Genomic DNA, 19,358 nt, shown 5'->3' with positions numbered 1-19,358 from the left:
TGCTTGCCCATTCAGGTAATTAAGGGGCCTTGTCCATAAAGCTATAAGAATTAAAACTGTGTACAACAGTTACAGGATTGAGAGATGAAAGAAATAGTATTGAAAGTCTTTCTCACTTCTGTGATGTAATCATATCATAAAAGTAAAGCATAAAGTGTTCAATCAATGAGAGTGCGACAACTGGCTCATCGTTTGAAAGAAGATAATTAAAATCCATTCCCTTGAGGAGGATTAACATAATCATCTTTTACTTGGTCATCTAAACTCAGAGCAGTTATCTTCTTCTTTAAAAAATGTACCCTCCAAACTGGCATTGGGTCCTAGAAGTGATTTCTAGAGGGTCCACTTTGCCCGACATGTCTTCCTAACTAGATACCGGGCCACTTCTAGGCTTGATGCTTCATGAGCAGGGCAGTGACTCTGTGAAGTGGGCAGATGAGGAGGAGAACATAAAAGAAGTGTGTAGAAATGACAGCCCTGAAGAAAACAATCATGAAATTCAACCTACAAACCTTCAGACACTTAAACTTGACTTCCTAAGCCAGTACGTATATAACCATTGCATATTCAAATATAACAAGGGTTTCCCTGATTTCTAAAACCCTCAAAGGCTCAATGGTGTCCCCAGCTCTGACAAATTTCTAATGAGAAAATGATATATGAAAGTGCTATTAAAAAATAAAAGATACGGGCTTCCCTGGTGGCACAGTGGTTGAGAGTCCGCCTGCCGATGCAGGGGACACGGGTTCGTGCCCCGGTCCGGGAAGATCCCACATGCCACAGGGCGGCTGGGCCCGTGAGCCATGGCCGCTGAGCCTACGCATCCAGAGCCTGTGCTCCGCAACGGGAGAGGCCACAGCGGTGAGAGGCCCGCGTACCGCAAAAAAATAAAAAAATTAAAAATTTAAAAATTTAAAAAAGATATATTACACCTCAGCTTTTATTGTTTGCAAATCTCTACCCCACTATCACATTTAATCGCAGACATTCAATACATAAAAGAGTATGGAAACTGATTCAGCAGTTAAGCTCTGTGACCTTGACGGGTCACTGCTGTTTCCTTGGCTTCTGTCTCTCTTAACACATAAGTGAGGCACCAGGGGCTCTCTGAGGTTGCTTCTAACATGTGATTCTGTGATTCTATGATCACTAAAAGTGCATTGTCTGATGGTCTAGTCGACATTTAGACAAGGCTGCTCCATCTCTTTATTTAAAACATTGTCAGTATCATTAACATCCTTGGGTAATGTTCTTGGGTCTAGGAAAATCAAAAATAAAAACCTTGACAGGAATAACCTTGATCTTTCTTCACTGGATTTTCTCTGTCCCTGGTTGGACTTTTTGGTTTTTGGAAGGAATTCAAAAAAACAGAGGTAGTATTTGTACAAAACCACAGCTTTTATATCAATAATCAGAAAAAAAACAGTCTTTCACTCGATTCTCTTCCTTTTTCCTCTTGCAATGAGGCCTGTTGAACTAGTTTGCCCAGCTTTGGAATAATTAGTAAATTTTTTATTGTTTCTTAAGAAGATATTCAAAGAGTGGTGCCAGGACAGACTGGGAAAGACAGTACAAGACCAATTTGAGTGTAAAGAATATCCAGTGAACCAACTCTGCTACAAACACAATAACCATTTACAAGTGAACCATACAGAGATCATGAATCAGAGATGACATATAACTACAGAAGTACATTTAGTTTATTCAAACATTTCCTTGGTGACTTAAAAAACAAGGTTTGTTTTCTGGTTGGAGAACATAGCACAGCTATGACTCAATCCTGACTCAAAGCTCCCTGACCAGTCGACTTTCAGGAGAGAGAAAACAATTCAGTCTGGTTAACTAGGAGTCACATTGAGCCGGATTCCAGAAACCTGATAAAGCAGCTTCCCCGCCCCACAGAAAATGTCGCTTTCCTTCACCATTTCTTTATTTCTTTTTCTTTTTGTTAAATAAATCCATTTTGGAGGAATTTGGGGAAAGTTTCAAAGTTGAGCAAAGTATGCTCTCTGTGCCTCAATTTCCAAACCTGTAAAAATAAACATTCTAATATATGTGAAGTACTGAGAATAGTGCCTGGAATAAAACAACTGTTCAACCAATGTTTGCCATAATTATTAATTATTATTATTATTTTACTGAAAGTCTTGCCTCAGTCTCTCTGGTCTCACTTCCCTCTGCCTTCCACTCCTACACGTTCCATGTCCTACACGTTGGCCACCCTAAATGACCTACATCCTTGTTGTTATAGGTTAAATTGTCTGTCTCAATAGAGATATTATATTTCTTGCCATATACATTATACGGGCATTATAAGTGACAACCCTATTTTCAAGGACATATTTTTTTAAAACTAACCTTCTGAATTATTTACAAGGTAATCAGTACATGAAGGAAAAGTAAATATATCAGTAAACTTAGCCAAGCAAGCAACAAATATAATGTAATATACATACTATGTAATATTATATATTATACATTTACATAATATATGAGTCAATTCTTCCACAGGAAGCCACAGTGCATTTGAATGGCATATGTTTGCTGTGATGCTTTGTGCAGCCACACTTGGCCAGAAGAAGCAGGATCTTCTCTATTTTTTTTTATCTTCCAAGTAAGAAGCAGACTTGTGGGTTTCATTTTGTATTATAGCAAGATTCCCTTCATTTTATCTAGGGGTATTTTTCATCTAGTTTGTGTTTCAGTATTTCTTGGACTCACAAAGGGGAATACAGAGGAGATACAGTGAGATTATATAAACTCACTTTCATCATGAAGTCAGTCCTTTCAATTTATGTCTTAAAGGTGACCATTTCCTTTTCTCAGTATCCAAGAGTCACCACTGATCATTCTAGACTTACTGATACTCCTCTTACCTGGCTGATCAACAATCCAATGTAATAAGCATTTGTTGGGGGTACTTTGGAGATAGAGTGGGAAAACGTGTTTGACTCATGAGCAAGTACAATAATCTCCTTCTGGGAAGGAGTTGATGTGGAAACTGGAGGTCTGCTGTCTCCCAGATCTGGACAAATGGCACCACCCCTCAGACCAGAAACTTCAGTGAGTATTACCCTTGATTCCTTTCTCGCTCTCGTGACTATCCAATCAGTCCCAGAGTTGTGTGGATTCTACCTCTGGGTATACCTCCAGCCTGTCTCCTTTCCTGTCTTTATTATCACTTCCCTAGCTCACATCACCTTCAGTTCTCACTTATATAACAAAACCATTTACGCAAGGGCCTCCTTGCTGCCAGTTGTCTACAAACCACTTTCCACACAAGAAAATACAAGCTTAATCACGTTGATCAAGTGCTTAGACGTGCCAGGGACTGTGGAAACCACATCACTCATTTAACCCTCAGTGAAGTAGATACTGTTATTATTTCCTTTTTACAGGTGAGAAAACTACTAAGAACTTAAGGAACTTTCCAAAGTTTCACAGCTGGGGACAAAACCAGGGTTCACGTCCAGTCTGGCTCCCAGACTCGATTAAGCACTGCATATACCACCACTTGAATAACTCTCCTTCCAAATAAAATCCTATCTCGGTAATGTGGCAGACAGAGGTCCTCAAAGCCTGCCCCCTGGCTGCTGTATCCTCATTTCCCGAGTGCCCTTCTGCCTCTACTTCCCCAGACTGAATAACTTGCTGTCCCGCTCACCAGCCTCTATGCCTCTGCACCTGCTGCTCACACAGCCTGAGATACGCTTTCTTCCTCTCCTGCCGGCCTCCCTCTATCATCAGGACTGATGCGTATTGAACATTAACTTGACGGCAGGTATATTCATTATCCCATGTATTCATTGCAGTAAGATGCCCTTATCTCCGTTTTATAGATGAAAGCTGAGCTTTGAGAGGGTAAACAGATTTCCCATGGCCCACAGCTAATGAGTCAAACCAGATTTGCTGTGGCAAGCTCTTGCTCAATCACTTTAAAAGTGTCTTTTTTTTTTTTGCGGTACGCCAGCCTCTCACTGTCGTGGCCTCTCCCGTTGCAGAGCACAGGCTCCGGACGCGCAGGCTCAGCGGCCATGGCTCACGGGCCCAGCCGCTCCAAGGCATGTGGGATCTTCCCGGACCGGGGCACGAACCCGTGTCCCCTGCATCGGCAGGCGGACTCTCAACCACTGTGCCACCAGGGAAGCCCAAAAGTGTCTTTTTTTTTTAATTAAGGTATTACATACAAAAATATTCATCATCCTTAAGTGTGCAGTTTGATAAGATTTGGTAATGATATGAAAGCCTGTAACTACCACCACTGTTAAGACAGACAGTAGTTCTCTCACTTTAAAATCTTCCTTGTGTCATCTTTATAGTTGATCCCTTCTCCCCACCCTCAAGCAACCACTGATCTACTTTCTCTCACTGTACTAAAATCATACAATATGTAGTGTTTTGTCTTCTATGTTTGACTTCTTTCACTCAGTCTCATGTCCTTGAAATTCATCCAATACTGTTCCATGTACTAATTTTTTTTTTTTTTGCTGAGTGGTATTCTATAGTATGGATATACCACAATTGTTTATCCATTCACCAACTGATGGATATTTGAGTTGTTTCCAGTGTTTGGCCATTAAGAATTATGCAGCTATGAATATTCATATACACATCTTTGCATGGAATATGTTGTCATTTATCTCGAATAAATAGCTAGGAGTGGAGTTACAAGGTCATATGATAAGTCTATGTTTAATTAACAAGAGATCACCATACTATTTTCCATTTATCATCCCCACCAGAATTTTACTTCTTTTCAAATATATTACTTTTTATTTATTTTTCTTGTCTAATTATGCTGCCAAGGACATTCAAAACAATGTTAAATAGAAGTGGTGAAAGCAGATGTCCTGGCCTGCTCCTGATCTCAGGCAGAATGCACTGACATTTGCTGCAGGTTTTTGCATACATACTCTTAATCAGATTGAAGAAGTTTCCTTGTATTCCGGTTTCCTATCTGGTTTCTCCTGAAAGGGTGTTGAAATATGTCACATGCTTTTTCTGCCTTTATTGAAATGATCATATAGTTTTTCTTCTTTATTCTATTAGTAGTGTGAATTTCATTGATCCATTTTTAGTTGTTAAATCAATCTTGCATTCCCAGGATAAATACCACTTATCCATTTTATATATTGTTGGATTCAATTTGGTAATACTTTTGAGGATTTTCATGTCTATGTTCATGAGGAACTGGTCTGAAGTTTTCTTGTGATCTCTTTGTCTGGGTTTGGAATCTAGGTAAGAATCACGTTAAGAGAAAACTCTGGTGTTTTTCAAATGTTTCCTTTTCCCAGCAACCTGCCAGAAGCATGTGGGGATCTTTCTCTGATATTCACAGAACTGTGGGACCCCTTTATGACTGGGTCCCCTGGAGTTTGTATCTCTCCTACTAGTCCACACTGAGCCCTCAGTAATTCGTCAGTTACAGTTCAGGTTTTGCTGCTCCGGCACTGGTTCTCGTGAAGTGTGTGCTCATGAGTTTCTGCACCAGTGAGCTGTGATTCTCCGTATTCACCTTCTGCCTCTCCAGTTTTGGAGGCAGCAGGCTGCCCTGTGACTTCACGTCTCTTATGAATCTAAGAAGAGTTGTCGCTTTCTCAGTTTGTTCAGGTTTTCACTAGTCACAGTGGAGTGAGTGGCGGTTTCCAAGCACATTACATGTGGGTCCAGAAACCCGAAGTCCTTAACTGATTATTCTTACTTTTGGTCACACCCTGAACTCAGCTTACGCATTCTCTGGGCAGTGTTCTCTGGCTTTAATGCCTGGGATGAATGTGCCCTCTGCTTGTTCTCCCAGCACCATGTGCTCCTTCTAGCCTAACAATTCATTCATTCCTCCGTCCAATAAACATATCAAACAACCACTCCCCTAAGCACTGAAAGAGCCATTAGGAATTTAAAAAATCTCCTCTCTCAAAAAGCCTAGAGCCTAGTGGGGGGAAATTAGGCAATTACTATGATATTTATGGCACATGACCCAACCTTTACTGGTCATTAAAAGCTTTCCAGTGGACAGGAATATAGGAGCCCCGAGGAGTATGATGAGTTAGCCAGGTGGAGAGAGCTTATTTTTTTCTATGTCTGTTAGTTAGATTCTAACTTCTGCAGTACAAGGTCCACATTTCATTCCTATTTGTAATCCCAATACTCAATAATTGCTTAAGGAAGCAAATAAGTGAAATTTAATAACTGGAAAATGAAGGAAAGGGCATATCAGTTTAGAGCAATAAAAGCACTGAAACAAGCTTTATGATGTGTTCGGGGAACTGCAAATAGTCTGGGGTGATTGGAGCATGGTGTCTGTGAAGAGCTGGCCTTAGATGAGACTGTGGCTGGCTGATGGAGGACCGGGAATGTCAGATGAAGGAGTTTGGTCTTTATTCAGCAGACAATGAAGGACTCAAAAACGATGTTGAAATGACAGCAGCAGGTCAGTTAACAGAAGCAGCCATCTCTAAGCACCCACTGCTTCTTGTAAGGAGTGACCATGAGCAAGTAATTTTCACAGTCGACTACCTAAATTCCATATCTGCAGCTAGAAAGCATTTAAAAAATAATACTCTTAGCTTCACAAATGAAAAATGGATGAACTCTGCAAATATTTAAAATCCTTGATGCCCTAGACAAGCCGCATTCTTCTGCTTGACTGATGAGGGCCACACCTGTTCCCCAGGATCACCTCTCCCGGGGCGCCAGCAGCAAGGCACACCCCAGCCCTGGGAGCCCCCCGTGGTCAGCTGGGAGTGCCAGTCTCCAGAGGTGAAGGGAAAGCTCTGAAGCAGCGGAAGTTTCCTTGTCTATGAAATGGGTAGGGTTTCCTTGGATACTTTCTCATTGCCAGGAGGCAATGTGGGAGCCCGAGGAGAAAAGAGCAGGACAGGACCATACTCCTCACATGAACATGTACCCCAGCTTTCCTTGGCATTTGAGATCCCACATCTTCAGCTGTTGAAGGCCCCCCAATGTACCCCCTGGAATGGATTCTGCTAATGGAGCTCTACCACTGAATTAAAATTTTCGATTACATCACTGTGAATAATTAACTTGAGGACCTTTCTTAAAGCAAAGAATAAAACACTGCAGGAAATACAGAATGGGATTAAAGAAGAGGAGAGGTAATCTGCTGTACTTTGATGCGTCTAAGTAGTTTTTTAAATCTGAGATTCACAGGGGCAAGAACAAGCATGGGTGGCTGATAGGATAAATGTAACTCCATGTTTTGTTCTGTTTGCTCAGGGTACTGGAAGTCAGTAAAGTTCCCATTAGAAATCTGTTTTCTCTGGAAAAACTGGAAGACTGGGTACACTGGGCCCACTTTCCCACAACAGCAGCAACACTGCAGAGCTGGGCAGCAGCCGGCCCTGCCGGGGGAGGCACCCTCCACGGGCTCCTGACCACTCCCACTCGCTTCTGCCTATCTGATTGGCTCCTTGCTTCCAGGCTCCTGAGTCTTCTGACCACTGTTTTGGAGATTCTTTAACTCTTCTCAAACCTTCTACTTCCTCTCCTGGTCTCTTTCCAAGTTCTTCACTCACAACAGGCAAACGTGGTTTTCCTGTCTTGAGAATCTCATTAAATTACTTCCACAAAACACCTTAGAGAGAACACTTAGGGGGCTCAGGGAGCTCACCAGCCTTCCCATGGGTTATGAGAAAGTAAAAGACGAGGTCAAGAGATGAGGATTTGCTTAGATCTGCCTGCAGCCTGTTTTGTAACCACAGTATACTTGGTAACTAGCACCATGCCCAGCACACACTAGGTGCTCCAGTAAGAAGTTCTGAATGAATGAACAAACCTTACTTTGGTCTTGGGCAGTTTCCTTGGAGACCAAATGGTCTCCAAGGTTCATCCAGCTCTACTTTTTGTGATTCTGTAAGGGCAAGGGAGATTTTTGGGTGGCTTCATAGGGCCGAATGACAGCATGATGGGCAGGGACCCTAAAGTCTGCCTAATATTAATTTCAGTTGACTGGAGCCTGTAAACATTTGTTGCTTCTGTGTTAAATCTGGATATACAAGATTTACAAGGTGCAGAGTCTGCCTTCCCTGTGTGGCAAACTCCTGCAACTAGAGAATAAGAAAATCAGTTATTAAGACAGCGGGGCTCACTGGGATGAACCCCTGGCCCTTCCTCTGTCTTGCACCCCCAGTGCCACCACCACCTTGTGCTCTTTCGTCTTCTGCCCTCCCCTCTAGGGAACTACTAGCAACTCTCTGAGACACAGCATCACCGCCTCCTGGCTAAGCATGTCTGCTGGTGGTTAGATGAGTGATCCTCTGTAATTATGTGGGATACAAATGGAGAGGCTAAAATGCTCATTCTTCTGGGAGAGGCAAGCCAAACCTCAGATTACATTAGGATCCAGATGATAAACATTAGTTCCTTTCCTGGATGCTGACCTTGGTGGGACAAGTGAGGAAGAAAGCCAGGTAAGGCCATGGAGGATTAGGGCCCATTATCGGCAAGGTCAGGGAGGCTCCTGTCTGTAACTCTCAACTCTCTTGTGAAGGTACTTATGGCATCAACTCTACTGTTATGTAATTTCATCTCTAAATTATTATATTGTATTGAAAATTCTGTCTTTCTGGAAGAGAGGTCAGAGTTCAATCAGACAAGAGAAGCAATTGTCCCAGCCAAGCCGGCTAAGGTGGGTGGCTCGCAGCCACAGGGCCCGGTGCCTCACTCAGTTCTCTCCTCCACCGCAGTCATAATCTCTCTGATGCAAGGACTGAGACAAGAGGGCTTGCCAAGGGGAAGCCCAGACCCAGGGCCTCGCAGCTGGCTTTCTGACGTGGGCACCTGCCCAGCCCCACACTCAGCATCTCCCCTTCCCCCCAGCTAAGCCATGCAGTGTCACGCGAAGGTCCAAGGACTCACTCTGACCTGAAGCAGGAGGGCTCCAAACCCAACTCCCAGACTCAACATGAAGTCTGCGGTACTTGCTGTCCACGTTGGTCTGGTCCTAGAGATGCTAACTGAGCATCATGGCTTTGTTCCTAGACTGAGTCTCCCTCCTCCAACACATGGTCTACTTCTTATCATAAGCTCCTGAATTTTTTTATTTTTCTGGCATCTGCCCAGAACATCCCCCCACAACCACCACCCATGCCTCCCGGATCTGAGCTGGGTCCCCTTCTGGGAAGAGGAAGGTGAGCTAGCATTTGCCGGGTGGCTTCTGTGTGCCCGCGTTATCCCTTTGACATGCATTATCCCTTTCTATCCTCACAGCCGTTGTGCAAAGTTGACCTAGTCCCCAAATGCAAATGAAGAGCATTGAAGCCACTGAAACTCAGAGACAGTAAAGACATTTCCCAAGGTCACCTGGCTCAGAAATGGAGGAGCAGAGGTTGAAGCACGGTCAGTTTGGCTTGCAAGCTTTCTGTCCTTACCACTCCACCCTGGGGCCTCCCAGGGAGTGAAGCACAGCTTTAAATGCAGCTGAGTCTAGCCCCACCTGCCAGGGCCCTCCCTGACACCCAGCAACTTCCAAGCGCTGCTCACCTTAGATTTGCCACAGCTCTGTCCTCTCCCCTGTTTGGGGTCCCTCCCTGTGGTACCTTGACCTCGTGCTGTCAACCAGCTTTTGGGAAAAGAGCAAACTCTGGAGTCACATCTGGGCTTGGCCACTTCATAGCCTGCTCTGTGATCCTTAGCAAGTTTCTTAGCTGCTCTGAGCCTCAGTTTCCTTGTATGTAATGTGTGATGATAAAACTCACCTCGGAGCCTTCCCTGGTGGCGCAGTGGTTGAGAGTCCATCTGCCGATGCAGGGGACACGGGTTCGTGCCCCGGTCCAGGAAGATCCCACATGCCGCGGAGCGGCTGAGCCTATGAGCCATGGCCGCTGAGCCTGCGCGTCCGGAGCCTGTGCTCCGCAATGGGAGAGGCCACAACAGTGAGAGGCCCGCATACCTCAAAAAAAAAAAAAAAAACTCACCTCGGGGTGTGGTTGTACAGATGTGAATCTGACTGCCCTTTAAAATCCTAAATTTAAAGGCTTGTTTCTCTATCCATGAGTCTGGACTCATTGTTTTAAAATCTTTGTTTTAAAGCTGAGTTTATAAAAAAGAAAAAAAAATGACACTTGCAGAGGGTTTCACAGATGATATTGCTATTAAAATCACTGAACTGTATTGTATACAAAATGGGATATAATAATGTCATTCGGGCATTTATTAAGAATGCAGCCATTAGGCAACAAAGGCAGAGGAAAATTGTGGTGTTCTGTAAGCATATTTTATAACAATGCCTCTTTTCAAGAGGGGCCTCTGCAACCACTGCTGACAATTTTCTTTAGGCTCCATCAGTGTTTTTCGTTGTTTAAAGACACACATTAATTTAAAGTCTCCTCCCATTCTCTGTGCAAATTACAGCATTCAGATAAGTGGCAGCTGCCATAATTAAGACACAGTTAATTGCCTACCTCCTTAATTGCAATGATAGGATTTTGACAGTTCGGTAAATAAGACTTGTTTGGTTTCCTCTGGCAACTTCAGCCCTGTCTCCCACCACAAGCACTGAGTCACCCAATTCCAGGACAATGGCTGTGGTCCAAGGGAGCCGAGGTGGGAGAGGAATCGTGATTTACCTGCAGTTCCTTCTCTTCCTGCTGGAACCTCCCAACACCACCTATTCCGTTGCCCAATAAAATCCTCCCAGGAGTTTTCTCCACATTAGTCCGTCATTGCATGAGACTACAAGATAGGAAACCTCAGAAGCAGGAGGACTGGGTTGTGGGCCAATGATGTGCTGTCACTGATGGGCACAGGAGGACACGATGCTGTTGGATGAGGAAACAGAAGCCCAGAGTGTTTAAATACACCCAAAGTCAGAGCGCTGCTGAGTGCCAACCCAGGTCTTCTGACCCAGTATACCCACTGTACTCAAAGGATGCTCGAAGGAGGCAGGGGAAAATGATAGTTCAAAGCAAGACTTTGGGGTCATGCAGACCTGGGTTCAGAGACTACCTTTACCTTTACTGCTTGTGTAGCCATGGGTGAGTTACTAAATGTTTTCAGGCCTCATTTGCTTCCATTGTAAAATGAATTTTGCATTACCCACCTCGTATCATTGTAAGAATTAAGAAAAATAATCTTAGAAACTACTTTATAACATGTCAGGCTTGTGGTAAGTGCTCAACAAATGGAAGTTACAGAGCAAGTATGACTCTTATTCCAAAACTTACGTAAACAAATTTTTTTGCATTTCTTTCTTTTCAATAAATTTAATTTTGACTGTGGCCTACGTTCCAGGTTCCCATCTGAGGCATTTCTCTCTAGGGTCTTGTCACTTTCCAATGACATCGTAGCAAAGAGCCAAAGTCCAAGTAATTAGCATCAGAAACACCGGACTTAGTGTTCAAAGCCTCGTAGGAGGCAAGGAAAAATATCTGCCCTCGTCTGTCATGCTCAGTGGAGCTGCAAAGAAAGGAGGAGAAACAAAACAAGTTTCCACAATAAAACAGTACAAATACTCATATCCTACCATGGTTACTATCAGCTCTAAAAACATGACTGTAAACTCTGATTGCGTTGCGACAACCAAGTTATTAGTCAATCCTTGCTTGCTACAGGCCACATTAGACTTGGGAACTAAAAAAGGATGTTAGTCACCATAATATCTGGCTCTTTCCCAGTGCCACTGTTTTTGTACTCAAATTCCTGTCCTTTCCTAAGTATAAAGTGAAAGAAGTATTAGTATATAATACGTAACACTTTTCAAAGAATGAATGAATGAAGAGGAGTGAGTGGGTGGGAAAATCCTATTGAAAAACAAGATTGCCTTTAAGGAAGATGGATCTTGTCCTACTCAGCACGTATTTGGGTTTGGCTGTGCAGAGATGGGCTTTAAAAAGACAGAAGCTCAGTGTGCTTTCACCTAAACAAAGTCCAAAGTCAAGGGTTGTTTTGGTGGCTCCACAATCAGGAGGGAGTGAGCTTCTTCGAACTTACTGTTCCACCATCCTAGACGCCTGGCTTCCATCATGGGGTCCCAGGGCTGCTCAAATCCCTGCATCTTATCTCCATTTTTATCCAATAGCAAGGAGAAGGCCATAGCTCTTTCTTTAAAGATATTTTCCAGGGCTTCCCTGGTGGTGCAGTTGTGGAGAGTCCGCCTGCTGATGCAGGGGACATGGGTTCGTGCCCCGGTCCAGGAGGATCTCACATGCCACGGAGTGGCTGGGCCCGTGAGCCATGGCCGCTGAGCCTGAGCGTCCGGAGCCTGTGCTCCGCAACGGGAGAGGCCACAACAGTGAGAAGCCCGCGTACCGCAAAAAAAAAAAAAAAAAAAAAAAAAGATATTTTCCAGAGACAGCACAAAACACTTCCACTTGCACTTACTTGGCCAGAATTAGACGCATGGCCACACGAAGGTGCACAAACATTCACCTGGCCACCCAGCCTTCTGACACTGGTGCAGACCTCACTGGGCACTATAATTCTCACTGAGTCAGAGGCCACTGGAGGCCGTGATCCCAAGGCAGGTACCCCTCATCCCCTCATATACACCACAGCTCTCAGCCTGCTCAACACTTACCTAATGAGCAAACCTAAATGTTGCCAGCCAATCAGCAGCCTCGGACACTGATTTTTCTAATATGAGACAGAAGCAGTACTTGCTCTTTTCGCTTAAAAAACTCTACTACATTTCTCCTCCCCCAAACCTCATCCCCAGAGCCTAGAACTGTGCTGGATCGGGTTCCTTGCCGGAGAGAACAAGTTTTCCACTTTGTGCTCCAGCTGTAGTCTCTGAATCTTGATATATACTTTCTTGAACAAATGAAAGGGAGACTGAGAAATTATATGGTTCTTGGTTGAGTCAATCCTGACCTGTGCTAAAAATGGAGGATTTCATTACTGAGGAAGAAGGACAGAATGGATATTGGGGGACAAATAGCAGAGTCTATAATACTCATAATTTGAAGAAGCTGGAATTTAAAGTGAAAATGACATAAGAACGTAACCACCCCCTGCTACCTCTCTAGCCCCAAATTTGCTGAAATCTTGAGAGGGCTTTGGACTTCCTCATGTAATGGTATTGTGGGCTGGATGCAATCTCATCTAGATTCTAAGTGGCCAGATGACCAAGTCACATCTGGGTCTGAGTGATGCCACCAGGTGTATGCATGTGTCACTACACAGCCAGCAACAGCAGCACACTTGAGCCCAAGATATCAGCAAAGCATTTGCTTCTTTAACTCCCCCAAACTACAGTCCATTAAAAAGAGCACTGAGGGGCTTCCCTGGTGGCGCAGTGGTTGAGAGTCTGCCTGCCGATGCAGGGGACACGGGTTCATGCCCTGCCCTGGTCTGGGAAGATCCCACATGCTGCGGAGCGGCTGGGCCCGTGAGCCATGGCCGCTGAGCCTGCGCGTCCGGAGCCTGTGCTCTGCAACGGGAGAGGCCACAACAGTGAGAGGCTGGCGTACCGCAAAAAAAAAAAAAAAAAAAAAAAAGCACTGAACTTGGAGTCAGGAGTTCAGAACTGAATTAGGAATCAGAGCTCATTCATCTAGTGAGTGATTTTGTGTAGGTACCAGAGCAGAAATATCAACAGTAATTAATGCCTGATGAGATGTTACCATGTACCAGGTACATGCTACACATTTTATATGTATTCTTTATTCTCCACAAAAATCCTATGCTATATATGATATTATTATTGCCACTTTTCAAACAAAAGGAAACTTGAAAGAGATTAAGAAATGACCAATGGAACCGGTAAAGTAGCACAGTGAGAATTTGAACCCAAGGCTTTGAAAGGCCAGATTTCTTGCTCTTAACTAAATGCTGCTTCTTACAAAGAGAAGATACATGGGCTTCCCTGGTGGCGCAGTGGTTAAGAATCTGCCTGCCAATGCAGGGGACACAGGTTCGAGCCCTGGTCCGGGAAGATCCCACATGCTGCGGAGCGACAAAGCCCGTGCACCACAACTACTGAGCCTGCGCTCTAGAGCCCGTGCTCCACAACAAAAGAAGCCACTGCAGTGAGAAGCCCACGCACCGCAACAAAGAGTAGCCCCCGCTCGCTGCAACTAGAGAAAGCCCACGTGCAGCAACAAAGACCCAACTCAGCCAATAAATAAATAAACAAGACATTATTAAGCAAGACTAATCCATTAAGAAAAAAATTTGACTCTAATGAAAAAAAAAGAGAAGATACATGCCGACATCAGGCGTACATGGGCTGAGACACAAGTAGACAGTACATAGTGACCAGGTATGTACAAGGTCAGGTGGGTGGGGGAGGCTCCCTAGATGAAGAATGAATCGCAGTCAGCCAGACAGACAAAGCAGAAGAAGTGTTCTAGATCCAGTGGCAGCACATGTGACAGCACGGCCTTCGTCGACCACAAAGTGGCTGCTGGGCTCCAGACATGTGTTCTCCATCAGGAAGAAAGGAAGGGCTGGGTGGGAAAAGGTGTCTTCTTGATTGGCGAGAAAAATATTGCTCAGCAATGCGCAGCAGCCTTTGTTATGTCCCACTGGCCTGACCATGTCACAAGCCCACTCCAAGCTGTGAGGAAGGACAGAAAAGTCACCATTGGCTGTGGTCAGTCATGAATCATCCACTGGGCCTGGGCCCATTGCCACCCTAAGAGAACTGGGGTTCTGTTAGCCAAGAAGGAAGGGGGATGGGAGGTGGGGCAGGCAGCCCCTAGGCTCGAGTCACCATCCTTCGCACCGAAGTCGAGGGGGAGGTGAGGACAGCATAATGATAGGAAGAACTGAAACCATTTAGTGAGATACTAGAGGTGAGAGCTGAGAGAGCAGAATTCTTAGGTGATTCCCAGATTTACGGCCTGGGTGATTGGCCCTTCAGTGACTAAATTAATCAGGGAGCAGAGGGTTATAGCTGGAAGGCAAACTAACAAGATGTATTGTCCTAGTCAGCTCGGACCACCATAATAAAGTACCACAGACAGGGCAGCTTAAACAGCAGAAATTTATTTCTCACAGCTCTGGAAGCTGGAAAGTCCAAGATCAAGGTGCTAGCTGATTTGTTTCTTGTTGAGAGCACTCTTCCTGATTTGCCTTCTCACTGTGTCCTTACATGGCTTTTCCTCCATGCACCTCTCTCCCTCTCACTCTCTCTTCATCTTCTTAGGAGGACATTATACTCATCACGGGGGCCTCACCTTCAAGATCTAATCTAACCCTTAATTACCTCCCAAAGGCCCCAACCCCAAATACCATCACATTGAGGAACAGGGCTTCAACATTTACATTTTTGAGGTGACACGTTCATTCAATCTGCAAGATGCATAAAATGATTTTATGACTCAGGAGACATTCTATTGCTTTGGGATTCTTCACAGACTTTCCTTTCTCTTGGTCTGTTGGGACAGTCAAACAAATAAAACAAGTAACAGCATTTTTACAGAGTTCCCTGGCAGTCCACTGGTTAGGATTCTGGACTTTCACTGCTGGGGGCCCGGGTTCAATCCCTGGTCAGGGAACTAAGATCCCACAAGTCAAAAAAAAAAAGCATTTTTACTTAAGCCTCATGTAACAGTAAATTGTCATCATCAGGTAAATAGAAAGCAGTTGGAGTGGTTGCCTGATCCTATTTCCCCAGTGGCTGGGGACATGCTATGTGATCCTAACCCCTGACAGATGGGCTCTGTCATTGTCATATCAATTTCAGTGCCCAGGGGAACAGGAACCCCTGCTTCTCGGGTCCCAAGACCTGTCCTGTTGCCTGCCTTCCTGAAGCTTGGTGATTCTCATCCTTCTTTCAATTTTGTAATCTACTCTAAGAAATTAATTTTTTAATCAAGTTAATAGTAATCACTTTTGTAACCTAAAACCGAAATAACTTTATCTAACTTCTTGGTCAGGTCTTTTTTTTTAAATCACTTTATTGAGCTATGATTGACATACATCTCGGTCAGGTATTTAAAAGTATACAATACGCCACAATATCCCATATGTGGTATTCTTGCCAAAAATGTTTAAAATCCAATTATGAGAAAAAAGAGAAAAAATAGATGGTGAGACATTTTATGAGATAGCTAATGTGGACCCTTAAAACAAGTTGTTATCATAAAAAGCCAACAAAATTCTGAGGGAATCTGTTATAGATTAGCAGAGACCAGAGACATAACAACCAAATGTAATGTGTTAACTTTGATTGGATTTTGAATCATTAAAAAAAAATCAGCTTTCAAAAACATTTCTGAGTCAACTTGGACTGTATATGAGATGATACTATAGAATTTTTAGTGTCACTTTTCTTAGGTGAGACAACATACTGGGGTTAATAGTGTTGACCTGAAATAAATAGACACCAGTTATTTCTCCAGCAAAGATGGTTTATTCAAGATCAACGGGAATTGCATTTCCGGGTCCGCAACCATGGCGGACCACATGAGTCCCCCCCATAACAAGGGAAGGAGAACGCTTTTAAAGAGGGGAAAAAGCGTTTATACAGTAAACAAAGTGTCCATGGCTTTCATTGGCTGAGTCCTTGCCAGGAAAGAAGAGGAGCTTTTCTTTTTCCTCTGCTGGGCTCTGCTATCTTAGCACAGCATGAGGGCTTCCCCTTCCTAGTGCCTAGACTCTAATTGAGATTTCTGTTCATTCTTTTAACAATAGAAAATATCGTTATTCTTAGGAAACACATGCGGAAATGTTTAAAGTGTCATGATGTCTACTTTCAAATGACTCAGAAAAAAAATTATATAACTTCATAAATTATTAACAACTGCTCTAACTAGGTGAAAGGTACATAGATGCTCATTGTATTATTCTTTCAACTTTTCAATGAGTTTGAAATTTTTCTAAATAAAATATCTGAAAAAGTGTCCAATATGCAATTGTCCTAAAGGACTGATTCATGAGTCAGAATGAAACATCCAAGTCTCAGTAGTTTTTGAGGTCTATACGGTCCTATATAGTTATAACTGACCTTTGCAAACTAACGAACTGCTACCACAGGCATTATCTCCTATAATCCTGATGTGAATGACCCTTACGTGGTAGGTGGTGTTGCCCTACTTTCTAGCCAAGGTGCAGAGCTGACCGGCAGACCTGCAGTTCTGGCCTGTGTTTGACTCTAACCCTCCTAGGTTTTCCTCACTCCCAGCGGCCAGTGCAGTAATGAGCACCTGGTAGGTTCTCCTTGAACATTCATGTAGTATTTGTCTGATAAAGAGAAATTTTTAAACTGTTAATGAGGAGTATTGTGTTAGATAGTTCTTAAAATTTTAGATTTTTTAGTTAGATTTTATGGCACCAGTAAGTTGAGAATAGTTTTTTTGATCAGGGAAGAAACTTTTTCTTTTTTTCTTTCTTTTCTTCTTTTAAGCCTTCTTTTAATGGAATACTTTTTAGTCACCACTTCCTCTTCCCCTCCCCAGTACTGGACTGGAAGCCGAAGGAGAATGCAGGGATTGTGGTTTTTAAAGGGAGAGACCTTCTAGCTTGGGGTTGGCCTCTCACGTAGAGTTTCCTGGGAAACACACTCTGTGAGAGAAATTTGCTTGGGGGAAGTTTTTAGAGTGTGCTCCTGTAGCAACACATACAAGGGAGTGAAGGAAACAGGGTCTGACAAAGGGATAAGCTGAACTGTGTGTCACTTGCATCAGAGGCCTCAGCCAATGCCATGGAGAGCTCCAAAGCTAGAATGGAACTTCAGAGACATCCCAAACTGGGGTTAGGAGCCCGGGCTTCTGTACACCCATGTCAACCAGCCACTGGATGTGGGCTGCCCTGGGAAGAATGTGTAGTCTGGGCAAAGGCAACTCTTTTTAGTCGAGGGAAATTCTTGGGGTGGGACTGAATGCTTTCAGTTGGGGCTCCAGCAGGTGCAGTCTGGGTCGGCTGCAGAGCCCTTTTACAGTCTGGACCAGGATCCAGTCCAAGATCATGTATTACTTTTACTTGTCTTATCTCTTTAGGCTCTTAATCTAGAAGAGCTTCTTAGCTTTTCTTTATCTTCCTTCATTTTATCATTTTTAAAGAGTTCAGGCCAGTTATTTTGTGGAAATATTTAAGCTTATCTAAACTTTCCTTATGATTAGAATTCAGTTTATATTCTTTTGACTCACAGTTTTTTTCCTCTCTAAGCAGATCTAGCACTTTCCCTGCTGGCTACATTGTTACCTGGTCTAAGTATTTTCTGGTGGCCAGAAGAGGAAAAATGGGTAGATTCTGAAGAGGGAAGCTGGCCTCTGCATTTCTTCAAGCAAGAGAGGAACAGAAACCCTTAAAAGAGAGGAGTGGACCACTTCTGCAGGCCCAGAAATTCAGATGAGTCTGAGTTTTCAAGGTTCCCAAATGCATTGACTCTTTTTCCTCATCCCAAATCTTAGGTTGCCCCTCCTTTCCAACAGTGGCCCTGACACTGGCATAGGAAACTTGTTGGAACTATTCTCTGGGGCTTCACTTCTATTACACTTAAGTCCTGAGACTGATTCTCATCGGTTTCTGCCCTCCTACCACAGCAAATGAGGGTCTTTCTATATGCTGCAGAGGGGAGTCCTCTGATTTCACATTTTGCCTAAATTAATGCTTCATCACCCTCAGATGTTCACTCTCTTACTGCAAAACACAGTGGTAGGGCTTCCCTGGTGGCGCAGTGCTTAAGAATCCACCTGCCAATGCAGGGGACACGGGTTTAAGCCCCGGTCCTGGATGATCCCACATGCCATGAAGCAACTAAGCGCGTGCGCCACAACTGCTGAGCCTGCACTCTAGAGCCCGCGTGCCGCAACTACTGAAGCCCATGCCCCTAGAGCCCGTGCTCTGCAACAAGAGAAGCCACTGCAATGAGAAGCCTGCGCACCGCCACGAAGAGTAGCCCCCTCTCAACTAGAGAAAGCCCGCGCGCAGCAACGAAGACCCAATGCAGCCAAAAATAAATAAATTTTTTTAAATCTTTAAAAAAAAACACACACACACAGTGGTACTCATCCAGAGCCATCCAATTTCATTACTCTCATAATTACTTCTTCCTCCAATTTCTCCAACGCCTGAGAAATTGCACCTGCCACTGGATTCCTTTCCTCTCATATCCTGTAAGTGGAAGTCTTGACAATTGCTCTGCTACAGAATGCCAGGGGCTCTCCCCTCTCCACCTGCCACCAGTGGCGATGTCCTCACCAATAGTCCACCAGTGGATGAGGGAATTCCAAAATTCATTTCAGCGTCTGTTTCCTCAGACAACTTCCAGAACCAGCTCTTTTAAATCAGGTTCACTGGGAAACAGACTCTGCAACAGAGAATTGTATGGGAGTGGTTTATTGGGAAAGAGTCTCAGGAACTAGCTCTGTAATGGAACAAAGTGAGTCGAATTGGGCAGAGGGAGAAACTGAACTCAGACACAGCAATTCAACCTCAGCTAGTTGGCTCCACAG

General features: G+C 44.0%; 1 protein-coding gene across 1 annotated transcript in view; it reads left to right on the top strand.

Annotated features, from left to right (window-relative positions):
* The first annotated feature begins 1,490 nt into the window (after window positions 1-1,490).
* SPMIP3 (sperm microtubule inner protein 3) overlaps window positions 1,491-19,358 on the top strand; it is a 71,200-nt gene continuing 53,332 nt past the window's right edge. The window contains exon 1 of the mRNA XM_089907874.1: window positions 1,491-19,358. This exon is cut by the window's right edge and continues 19,288 nt beyond it. The gene's annotated coding sequence lies outside the window, so the exon portion shown is untranslated.

The sequence above is a fragment of the Delphinapterus leucas genome, chromosome 1, assembly GCF_059928025.1.
Source record: "Delphinapterus leucas isolate spDelLeu-1000000601 "Yukka" chromosome 1, BTC_Dleu_Yukka2, whole genome shotgun sequence".
In the NCBI taxonomy this organism is placed as follows: domain Eukaryota; kingdom Metazoa; phylum Chordata; class Mammalia; order Artiodactyla; family Monodontidae; genus Delphinapterus; species Delphinapterus leucas.
Note: the sequence above shows the minus strand (reverse complement) of the source record. Positions and strands in the feature narration are given on the sequence as shown.